The 12,052-nt window shown below is 41.8% G+C and overlaps 1 protein-coding gene and 1 long non-coding RNA gene across 3 annotated transcripts in view; one reads left to right on the top strand and one right to left on the bottom strand.

Annotated features, from left to right (window-relative positions):
• The window catches only part of Hs3st5 (heparan sulfate-glucosamine 3-sulfotransferase 5), a 281,180-nt gene that overhangs the window by 49,043 nt on the left and 220,085 nt on the right, over nt 1-12,052 (bottom strand). The window lies entirely within an intron of this gene.
• Nucleotides 1-12,052, top strand: part of LOC143268855 (uncharacterized) — a 56,180-nt gene that overhangs the window by 27,488 nt on the left and 16,640 nt on the right. The window contains exon 2 of the long non-coding RNA XR_013044990.1: nt 11,887-11,968. This is a non-coding gene — a long non-coding RNA (uncharacterized LOC143268855). The remainder of the gene's footprint in view (nt 1-11,886; nt 11,969-12,052) is intronic.

The following is a 12,052-nucleotide window of genomic DNA, read 5'->3' on the forward strand; positions in this document are numbered from 1 at the left end:
GTTGACTCTACCTGTCTGTCCAGTGGGGCAGGAACTAAGCTTCCCTTGTTAAAACTGTTTCAGGAGCCTTCCATGAGACCCTGTGTTCACAGGTGCCAACTGTCTGGCTACATCACAGAACCTCTTTCCTGCCATGAGCCATGACCTGCTTCCTGGCTTGACTGGACATCTCTAGACACTAGTTCTCCTCTGTTAGGAGAACTGGCTCAAGGTTGCTGCTCACGGGGACGCTTAGATTTCATGCTGGGCTATAGCTCCGTTTGCTAACCATTTCAGTCTAGAAAGCAGTGACAGCCCTTTCTGTCACCTCTAGTTCCTGCATGGTGGTAATTTTACATCAATTTGATATCTACCTAGTGCTTATGATATGCAGTCATTCTATTAGTTATTAAGCCTTCAGCAATAGACACTGCAAACAGTCTTTAACTTTGTGGTACATACACTTTTGTTAAAAAAAAAACAGCTGAAGAAAATATAAGCACAATTCCTAACATAGCTCCTATAATGATCACTTAACGTAATGTGGAGATTCCTCTCCCAACATGCCATGTTGATCTTCACCCAGGATCATTCTAAGCTCCTGAGGGCAGGGACTCAGAAATGATACCCCGTGGTCTTACCATTCACATGAGAACACTTAACTCTTCAGATAAGCTCTGGAGAGATGAGCTCTTGTCAGAGATTTGGTTTGTTTTTCCTTTGGCCTAATTTAAATTAATCGGTTTAAAAGTAATTGCCGTTGTTTGTGAGCTATGTAACTGTAGCCTAGAGCCCATACATTCTTATAGCCCCCATCACCGTTCCCACTGCTCTCACAAAAGAGATGAAGCTCCTTGTGGGGTCAAGGATGGACTGGGTGGGCAGAGATGGGGAAGGGGGTTAAGGCATGCATCAGTCATCAGTGTAATCAACCAATCAACCAATCAAACATGTTTGTGTGTGTGGTGTACGTGTGTGCATGTGTATTTGTGTGTGTGTTGCACATGTCTGTGTAAACACGTGTGGAAGTCAGAGGAAGGTATTAAGTGTCTTCCATTTGTTGTTTTTCAACTTATTCCCTTGAGGCGGGGTCTCTCACTGAACCTAAAGATCTTTGTTTTAGCAATGCTAGATGGCCAGTGAGTTCCTGAGTGATCTACTTGTCTCTCCCTCCCAATGCTGTGGATGCAGGCATGCAGGCATGCCTAGCTTTTATTTACTTGAACTCAGGTCTTCATGTTTATACAGCCATCATTCTTTCTCACTAATCCATCTCTCCAGCTAAAAACACTTTTTTGAACATGACTTTGTTCTTAGAATAAGGCCAGTCCTGTAGGGAGATGGAAGAGCCTTGTACAAATTCAGCTTGTCCTTACAGGCCTTGGCTTGTAAAACTCCTGGAGAGAGACCTCCTGTCTTTGGAACAGTGCTAGTAGCCTTGAGACCAAAACAAAATCATAAATGAGTTGTGTGTTGGCCTCATAGTTAGTGAAGGCTCTGAAGAGCTATGCTTCCCAGGATGTTCAAGAAATTGAAAATCTGAAAAGGAGAATTTGAGGGAAAGTGGCTACAAATATGTGAACAAAGATGTGATGTGATATGATCTATGGCAGACCATTAGAAAGTTCATGAAAGTAACAGTACAGAAATTTTAAGCAATTGCCCCTTAAATTTACACATTCTAAAATACAACAGCTTCTACTCTCTTAGTAAAACATTTAAAGGGGGTGTACACCTGGAGTACAAATTTGTAACTACTAAAAGAGCTGAACATTTTGGTAAACTCTTTTAAAAAGGAAATTGCAAAGTCCTTGCTGTCAATATTATTTTTCAAAAATTTCATAGCAGCAATTACGTTCAGTTAATAATTGAACTGAAACACACAAAACATCATTTTGTTGATTCTCTATTTTACTCAATAAGTTTATAACGTAGCCTGCCTTCACTCCAAATTACAGAGAACATGAAAAACTGGCTGCTTGTGTTTAGTCAAGTGTCATTTTGTACTAACTTGGAAAAGAGGACATGCATGGGTCTGGAAGAAAATAATAATATTTTGGTAATGCAGCATGGAAGCAGTGTGCCTCTCAGACAATTCTGTAATTGTTTTGATAGAGCAGAACTAATTTAGTACTTTCTGGGCACAGTGCACCAAAGAGAAATCTCTCAATGAACACTGCAAGGAGATGACCCATATTTGTATTGGAAAATAAAGCATGAAACAGTTTCAGGTTCATAACAGAAACATCCTTAGGAAATTAGATACACAATGTTCCTCAGGTATTAAAAAGTCATTTCAGATAACTGGCACACCTTAGCGAAATCATTTGCACATCATTTTCTAAGTCATTTATTGGTCTGCAAACAGAATGGCCTGTCCCCACACAGAGCATCTGTCTTCTGGCTCCCATACAGCTCCTTGACCATCACCTTCCCTCTCTCTCCATGACACCATGCAGGTCAGAATGGAGGAGAGCTTCCCCCAAGACAGGTCCAGGGGTCAAAATCCTATTGAAGCATGGCTTGTGATCCAAAACTTAAAAGCTACTTTTCCTTCCTTCCTTCCTTCCTTCCTTCCTTCCTTCCTTCCTTCCTTCCTTCCTTCCTTCCTTCCTTCCTTCCTTCCTTCCTCCCTCCCTCCCTCCCTCCCTTCCCTCCCTCCCTCCCTCCTTCCTTCCCCTCCCTCCCTCCCTCCCTCCCTCCCTCCCTTCCTTCCTTCTTTCTTTCTTTTCTTTTTTTTAAAGAAACCTGTGTTTTAATCTTATTTCAGTCTCAAACCCAAGAAACTCCCTGAAAGGGTACAAACATTCAACACAATATTGTCTCGGTACATTTATCACTTAAAAAAAGCTATCAGGAATTTTATTATTTTATTCTGCATTATATACAGGTCATAAAAGGCCACAGCAGTTTTTCAACATATAAACCCTTTAAAAGTAGAGGGCACTATGAAGGATAGACAAGTATCAAAATGAAGTCCAGTAATGAGGGCGTATACTCAGTGCAGCGTTTCTGAGGCATACCAATGCAGATACCAAGCTACCCACGTTTAGTTTACAACTATTCTGTAGTTCTTCGTGACTAGTCATTTATGGCACCACATGAGAGAGCTTCCCACTGCCAATGTCAGTGACAGAAAAGTAAGCCAAAGAGACTGTTGCAGGTTCTTTCACTTGGAACTCTCCTTTCTGAGGGATTTTCTTAGAGTATGGTTTAGTAGCTTGAGATTCTTAAGCATGTAATACTGTACTGTCCTTGAATAATAACTCCAAAGACATTGGTTTCCACTCTGAAAATACAATCTTTAAACCTATAACTGGTATCAGCAGATCAATATAAAAAATACAGTACCAAGCTACATTGGTATATTTCCATATTAAGAACTTCAAAATATACCTATCACTGAGACCATAGTCCTTGCATTAATTTTCAGTCCACTATGAACAATTATCTGCTGCATGTAAACATGTCTAAATAACTATAGGTAAAATACAATCATAAATTACTGTAAAAGATAATACAATATCTTCTTTTAAAAAACAAAATAATAATAAGCTATTACTGCATTGTTTCTAATTTTATGAAAATGGAACAACCATGTGGTTGTTGCCAGTCCTGAGTTCATTTGTAATAAAAATGGCCCTAGTTCCTGGTTAAAGTAAGCAACTAATTCTTCTGCTGTACCAGTACACTTACTTTCTTAAAAGTAAATATACTAGATCTTTACTGCTTAACTATAACTTTGGGACCAATTATAGGTGTTCAGTGTATGTGTGTGCAAGTGCATGGGAGCATGTATGTGTGTATTGTGTGTGTGTTTGTGGTATGTTTGGATGTCTGCATGTGTGTGGCACATGAAGATATGTGGGTCCATGTATATGTGTGTGAAGACCAGAATTTGATGTCAGTTGTCTTTTTTCCCCATTTTCTCCACCTCATATTGAGGCAGTATCTCTCACTTGAATGCAGCATTTACTGACGTGGGTAACCTAGTCAGCCAGCTTTCTCTGGGACACAATCTCAACTTCCTAAGTGCTGAGATTACAGGTAGGGCCACCTGGCTGTCTACATTTACATGGGTTCTGCAGACCCAAACTCCGATTCTGAGTTTGTACAGCAAGTGCTTCACCACCGAGGCACCTCCCTCGCTTCAGAATCTTAGTGTGAAAATTCATAAACCTTTCTGTCTCCAACAACTGCTATAACTCTTTAAGCTCATCTTAGAGAAATACACATTTAGTTTATGTGTATATGTGTGTGCCTGAGTTTGTGTGCACCACAAAAGTGCCATAGTAGATGGAGGTCAGAAAAGGGCATCTGATTCCTTGGAACTGGAGTCATGCAGTTGTTAGTCACTAGATGGGTGCTGGAAACTGAATCTGGGTTTTTTCCTTGCAAGAGCAGTAAGCACTTTTAAATGTTAAACTACTGTCCAGCACTCCCAAAACCCATTTTAAAATCTGTCTGCAGCTCTGACTTCCTTTTCCTTCCTCACCAAGTTCAATATTACAATTCCAGAAACAACTTTTTCTCCAATTTACAAAAAGTATTTGTTTATTTACTTTTTTTTTTTTTTTTTTTTTTTAGACAGAGTTTCACGATGTAGCCCCGGATGGCTTGGAACTTGTTATGAAGACCAGGCCAGACTTGAACGCACACAGATTCTCCTGCTTCTACTTCCTGCGTGAGAATTAAGAGCATGCTTCACCACTCACAGAAGGAATTATTTTAAATTTTATTATATTTTTATTTATGTCTCTGTGCGTCTGTGGGACGTGTGGGACATATGCACATGTGTTGGGGCAGGGGACATAAGAGAGAGTTCCTGGAGTTAGAATTACTGGTGCTTGTGAGCTGCCTGATGTGGATTCTGGGACCTGAACTCAGGTCCTCTGTAAGAGGAGCAAATATTCTCAAAAATCCAGAACTTCTCACTAAAACCCCCATTCTTTGTCATGTTATTTGACCCTCTAACTATTCCTGCATCTTGCCTTATGGCTTAAAATACATTGTCAGCTCTGTGGTTCAGCTCTGTGATCAGGCCTTGGAAACACTCAACACCTTCTTCTTCTCATTTGCCTTGTTCTACTTTATCTGGCAAACCCCTGGCCCTGACACTGTAGGCAGAATGCCAGATCTCTAAAGCTGTTCCTTGGTGATCCTTAGATGCCAGCCCACATGGTGAGGGGACTGAAAGCTGCAGGCGAGACTAACGATGACATTGGGCTGGCCTTGGGATGGAGAATGCCCTGGGTTATCCAGATGATGCCGGTGTCACACAGGAGGCAGAGAAGGAGCAGCGTCCTGGCAACCTCAGCCAGCTCAGAAGAAGAGCAGGATGCTGGAAGAGGCAGAGAACGGACTCTTACCCAGAACATCCAGAAGGGGGCAGCACTGCTGACACTTAGGCTTTTGCCCAGTGGCGTCCATCCTGGACTTGTGGCCTCCAGCAATGTAAAATAACACGCTTGTGTTGTCTCAAGTCCTGTGTCTGAAGTGCTTTAGAAGTAACACAACACCACTGCCCATTGTGAAACTCAGTTACCGACTTAGGCCATGCTGGAACTCGGAGAGCTTATCGTGAGAAAACATACAACCATGCTAATTTAAGGCCTCCCTTCAAGATGACTACACTTTCAGGCAATCTTATCACATGTCTCCACAAACCCAAATTTCTCCATTTGCTGAGATGATTATTTCACAGCTTCTTTGCTCAAATTTTTAGCTCTGCCTTTCCACAATTTACTCTTGGCTTGTGCTGGTTATTTCACAGAAAAAACAAACAAACAAACAAACAAACAAGCAAGCAAACAAACCTCACAAGGGACTGTCTCATGTTCCTGCCTTTTCCTTTGTCTACTTCTGGTGCTACATATGTGCTCAGTTTTCCACACTTTCCAGTGGATGGACTATTTATGAGGCAATGGAGAGACAATCCCTTCCACTGCATCTTTGAATGCATCCCTTGCTGTGGATGATTGATTGATAAATAAAACGCTGATTGGCCACTAGCCAGGCAGGAAGTCTAGGCAGGACAAAGGGAGAAGAGAAGTCTGGAAAGTGGAAGGCTGAGAGGAGGAGACGCCAGCCTGCCATCCAGGGAGCAACAGGTAAAGCCATGGAACACGTGGCGACATATAGATTAACAGAAATGGGCTGAGATTAAGTGTAAGAGCTAGACAGTGGTAGGCCTGAGCTAATGGCCAAACAGTTTAATTAATATGAGCTTCCGAGTGATTATTTTATAAGCAGTTGTGGGGCCCGCGGAGCTGGGCAGGACTGGAGAAAACCCCAGCTGCAATCCCTCTTACTTAGTACTTCCCAGGAGCTCCCCTAACGGCAGTGACCTTTACTTAGCAGCTCAGAAAAAAATGTGCTAATGTCTCACTTCTAGTATTCCTTTCACCTGCCATGTCCAGAATATACAGGTAACTGTCTTCATACCAGGGTGCCCTGCCTCCAGTACCCTCTGTCCTCGAGAGATTAGATCACCTCAGTGTAGTCCAGTCATCCTTCATCTCTCAGCTGGAGGGCGCAAGGACCTTTCTGCCAGCAGATTCATGATTCTTAAGGCTTCATAATCTTTTTGTCTAAAGTAACGATAAGAGTTAGGTATTGTCTTATTTACTCTTCTATTTCTGTGATGAAATACCATAGCCAAGGCAACTTAACAAAAGAAGCATTTAACTGGGGCCTTGCTTACAGTTTTAAAGAGTTAGTCCATGGCTATCATGGTGGGGAATGTAGAGGCAGGCAGGCAGGCAGGGATGGCACTGGAGGAGTAGCTGAGAACTCATATCCTGATCTGCAGGCAGGAGGCAGAGAGAACGAGACTGGGTCTGGCCTGAGGTTTTGAAACCTCAAAGCCCATTTCCAGGGACACACCTCCTCCAACAAGGGTACACCTCCTAATTCTTCCTAAGCACTCCCCTAGATGGGAGCCAAGCATTCAAATACATGAGCCTGTGGTGGCCATTCTCATTCGAACCATCACAACTACATTCTCCTTTGCGGTTAAAAACAAATATCTCCTACGACACGAAGAAAGTCCAGACTGGTGTGTGGGCTCCCGACACCTACATCCTTGACCACTGACCAGGTTGGCCCACCTTTTACTATTTCCCTTTTCATTTACTCTAGCCACGCCAGGTTTGTCTTTGTCTCTCACTGATAGAAGCTTCTGTCCAGCTTGGGACATGGCTGGCCCTTCTGATTGAAAGGCTCTTCTTTCACTTCTGTTTGGCTCTCTCTTCTCTTCATAGATATTTCAATTAACGTGTCATCTTTCGTGAGAAGGCTTCACTTGGTCACCAAACAAGCCTGAAGTTATTCTATTCTATTACACATGAAAGTTATTCATGACACCTATCAGTACTGACATTTCATTTCTCACTCACTCATCCATTCATCTATTTATTTTATGCGGTCCTACCAGAATGCATATCAGCATACATTTTAATGGATTTTTATGAATAATCCTTCTCTTTGTAAACCAGCTTTCCTGTCACTACAATAGAATGTATGGTATAAACAGTCTAGAAGGAGGCTTTTATCTCATGGTTTTAGAACCTTCAGTCCATTATAGCCAACCTGGACTCTTGGTCCATGGTAAGCATCATGTGGTTGTTTCCTCTAAATCTAAATATTCCCTCATGGAGGGAGGAAGGAGGCTCCGAAAGCTGATGACGCTTACAAGGTTCAGGAAACTCAGAAAACTTACAAGAATCAGGAAGCTCAGACATAAGATTCATAAGGACCCTCTCAAAGGCTATGCAAGCAGTAAACCTTGCTGGGGCAGAGTTCAGTGGAAGTGCCTGCAAATTGGTCACAAATCCAGGTATGCAGTTTTTATGAACCATCATTCATGCTGAAATGGGTTTTTGGGTGACACTATTGGCTTTAAGTCACTCATGTTCTTGTAGGTAACTTCAGTAAATTCTTTGGTTCACCAAGCTAGATTGGGTGGGATTGTTTCTTTGGTCTATCATCAGTTTCCTATCTGGGGTAAATAAACATTTGTTTATGTCTCCTTGGGAAATACTATACAAAAATGATGTATAACATCATGGTAGTGGGAATGTGTAGGAGAAGATTGTCACCATATGACCAATAGGGAAAAGAGTGAACACATAAGAAGGGATCAGGGCAAGATATGTGCCCCACCCCAAGACAGCACCAGTGACATTTCCCTCGACCAGACCCCACCTACCACAGTTTTCTCCACCTTCTGACAGTCTATTCAAAATCTAAAGATCTTTTATTATCTAATATCTAGAAACAAGCACACACACACACACCATTTATTATGCTTTACCAGTCTGGCTGATTTTCAATCTAATCAAGTTGACAACACTGACCATGACTAGTTGAGGCAGGATGTGGGAAAGATTCCCGTCAAAGTCAGGTTTATATGATCACTTCTTTGTCCTTGGAAATAGTTGGGCTTTAGGAGTCCTGTAACCTTTGCTCTCTGCCCAAAGTTGATGTTCTTGGAAATGAGGTGGGGCACCTGCAGCAGCCATCTTTGCTTCGTTTCTGTATTGAACCTATGTCAGGACTAATGCTGGTAATAAGTACCCTGGAGGAGCAGCTTGTATCCTACTGAGAATTCCTGCTTTTGCACTTTTGTCCTGTGGTTATGGGGGCAGGCTGTGAGTTTTCTCTGCATTTGCTGCATATGCATTTGATTGGTTGCTCAGACTGAAATAGAATAATCTCCACGGTGAACAAAATACACTTAGTTCTTTAAATTACCATCACACCAAGCATGTAGCCGGTTCTCTGCAAATAGTTTGATTTGCTGATGGGCTTTCTAAGGAGTCGTGAATATTTTTCGTCTTACTGGATTTTCCTTTCCTCTGTGTATTACAACACACTCACTTTCCACCTTATTCATCACACTGTGATTGTTAAGTGCTGGCAGAGAGCAAGGGGGATAATCATTCCCATTTCTGATTTATGGAGAACGTTCCTGAAGTTTCCTCAATGGTAGATGGTAATAGCATGAACTCTGAGAGCTTTTCCGCAGAGTCTTGGCTGCTGAAGATCCAGCGGGACCCCATAATAAAGTGATTTCCCATGGCAAGGTTGCTGGATGAACGCTGTGGGCTTCAGTATGCCCTTGGCATTAGAATCATATGTTTTCAGGAAACTGCTTTCGTGAAACCTGACTACGTGTAAGTAATAGGTCTATTTTACTATTAGACACATGTTTTCCTGATTGGTGCAATATTTGTGTTGTGATATTTCTTTTCTTGACTGAGTTCGTTGTATATTATATAAATGAAGCAATAGATATTATTGAGGTGACAAAAAAAGATTTTAAAAAAGCTGCAGTTGAAACACAACCCTTTGAAAGAAGGTCTTACTGACCCCTCTAATTTAACTTTGGCCCCGGGAACACACGCTCCTTCTGTATTAATTGGGTATGTGAATGTAGAGACCTTTGAGTCATGGACTCATTCTGCAAATTGCTTTTCACTATTGTTGTTGCAACTTTTATAAATGCAAGAAGGGTGTCGCACAGCTCAGGACTGTCTCTCTAGTGTGCTGCAGTGTCTATGCAAATGCCAAACACATACATGCCATGGAGAATGTGAACTTTCAGTCATTATCCATTCACAAACCATGAATCTCAGCATTTGGACTTAGGATATATATATATATATATATATATACATATACATATATATATATTTAAAAAGCCCTCTTAAACATCCCTCTTCTCACCTGAAAAAGATGTGAAATAGTGCATGAGTGTTAGCATGGTTGAAGCGTGGTATGTATATTCATGCCCCAAGGTTAAATTTTTCCTCAATTCTGATTTTTCTGACTACACTAGAAGAGTGCCTCGTATCTACATTCAGAACCAGGAACAATGGCTCTAGTTAAAGTTTGGGAATGAGTGTCCACAGCGAGTATGTGTCACGGGAAGCTGGAGGCTTTGAAGCCCTTGGTGAATCACACTGCTTCCTTTCTCTTAGAAGCTAGCCAAATCTCCATCATCTCGGGCTAACTCTCTGATAAAGAGGAGGGTAATGTCCTTTGTCTGTCCTACCATTGTAGTGATCATACAGTGCTAATGGCTTAGGCACTGGGATGAAGCGAGGCGGGGGGCCACATTGCCATCCACTGGCCCACAGCCCCAAACTTGCTCTTAAGCGGCAATCCTCCGATACATCCGAAACCACCCTGTGCCATACTGTGATCTTATTGAAATCATTTCATACGTCCAAAGATGCTAGATAACCCTAGAAGTGGCTCTCTTTCAAAGGGAAACTTCTATTTTTTGTGTTTGAAATTCTGCTAAGCAGTGAAGCCGGCCTCGGTGAGTGTAGGTAGTAAATGACAGATAGGGTGGAATAGCAGCGCTCCATGGTGAAGGCTGGATGTTTTAGTGTCTGTGACCCGATCCAAGGGCTATTTCTAGCAGTTTGTCATTTAGTGCAGGGAAGGTTAGTGAGGTCGGGGTGATATATGATCTCCCATGCTCTGAACTTCTCATTGTTCTTGCCCCTACAAGTCTCATTAAGAGCGAGCCTTTGTCTTGATGCTGGAGAGTACAATAAAACAAGTTTTTTTTTGCGTGTGTGGCTTTACCCTTCAAACTGCAATATAAAGAAAAGCCAAACTTGAAGCTTAAAGTATTTAGCTAGTGGAATTTAGGGCATCTTTATTTTTACCCACAGAAGGAGAAAGGAGCTTTAGAATTCTCAGGAGAAAATCAAATGAGCTCCTGTGTTTGGGACTTTCAGAGAGAAGTGTCTCAACTCTAATATCATGATAAATATTTGGTTCTAGCAGGGAATGAGGTTATCTTTAAAAATGTCTTAGTATCTCAGCACACGTTCCTAAGGCAATACAATTTGCAAAAGGAAGGAAAAGCTGAGGAGATAGAGGACAGCGAAAGGGAGAAAAAACTTTTCGGTATAGGAACTGGCAGTCCTGAGCTCCAGCTTTGCCCTGGACGGGCTAAGCGCAGTAGGCCAAGATAAAAACAGCTCTTAATCTGGTCCTTTCGCTACCTGGATTTTCTTGCTTCAATTTCGCTAACAACCTTCACAAATACTTCTGCATCTCAGATATTTCTGAATGCTAAATTACCAAGTGCAGCCAAAATACCAGATCTTCAAGTCTGCCTGTGCCTAAGGCTTTTCTAAGTTGGTCAGCCACTCCAGTATTATGAAAAGCTTTCATAAGCGGTGTTGTGGGTTTTCAGGGTTGAGTTCCCCCTTCCCTCCTACCTTGCTCATCTCCCCCCACTCCCCAGCTCTTCCTCCATTCACTCAGCACCAGAACTACTGGAGGAGCATCTTAATTGGCAGCACTCCATTTCCCCTTCTAGCCTGACTAACCTTTCTCAAGCCTAAATAACAGCTTACTTCACCTTAATGGCTGCCTTTCATTCTGGGTTTGATGCTGTGTGTTTTTATATTTTAGTACTTCTTGTATAATAATTACCTATTTACTTATTTGTCCTTCTCTCCCATTTGGTGAGTGAAAACTTTTCAACGGAAGATGGTAAATGAATGCACAATGAATGAATTGTGATGTGAAACCCATCCTTTGGTATTCCCATTGTTTCGGCGAAGGGCAGATAGAGCTGAATGGCTGGCTGCTATCATCATCAGGATGTTAAGTCATCATTTTACTGGGAATTAAGAATACCTATTCCAAATGATTGGAAGAGAATAACTGACTAACTGAAATGATTTTAATTATCAGAACACTCAAATTAATCTCGAAGGAACCATTTCTTTCTAGTTCTAAACAAAATAATTTTAAACATGGCTTCATGTGAGAGTTCCTTTATAATTGTATTATATAGAAATGTCTCTCCTTTGCTACTGATGCTTGTTCCCACCCCACATGGTTCACACCTGAGTGTCCTCTCTTTCTATTGGACAGCACAAAGGGAGCCTGGAATGGAAGAATCAAATACTGCTTCACACAAGATCAGCAAAGATGAGTTTGAGCTTGTCACATCTTGGTGAGCTATCTCTGGACAGCATGGTGGTGCCCTTTGATCCTGTCATCTCTAAATTATTAGTTCCTTTCCTTACAAAGCCACAGG

The sequence above is a fragment of the Peromyscus maniculatus genome, chromosome 16, assembly GCF_049852395.1.
Source record: "Peromyscus maniculatus bairdii isolate BWxNUB_F1_BW_parent chromosome 16, HU_Pman_BW_mat_3.1, whole genome shotgun sequence".
Classification (NCBI taxonomy): domain Eukaryota; kingdom Metazoa; phylum Chordata; class Mammalia; order Rodentia; family Cricetidae; genus Peromyscus; species Peromyscus maniculatus.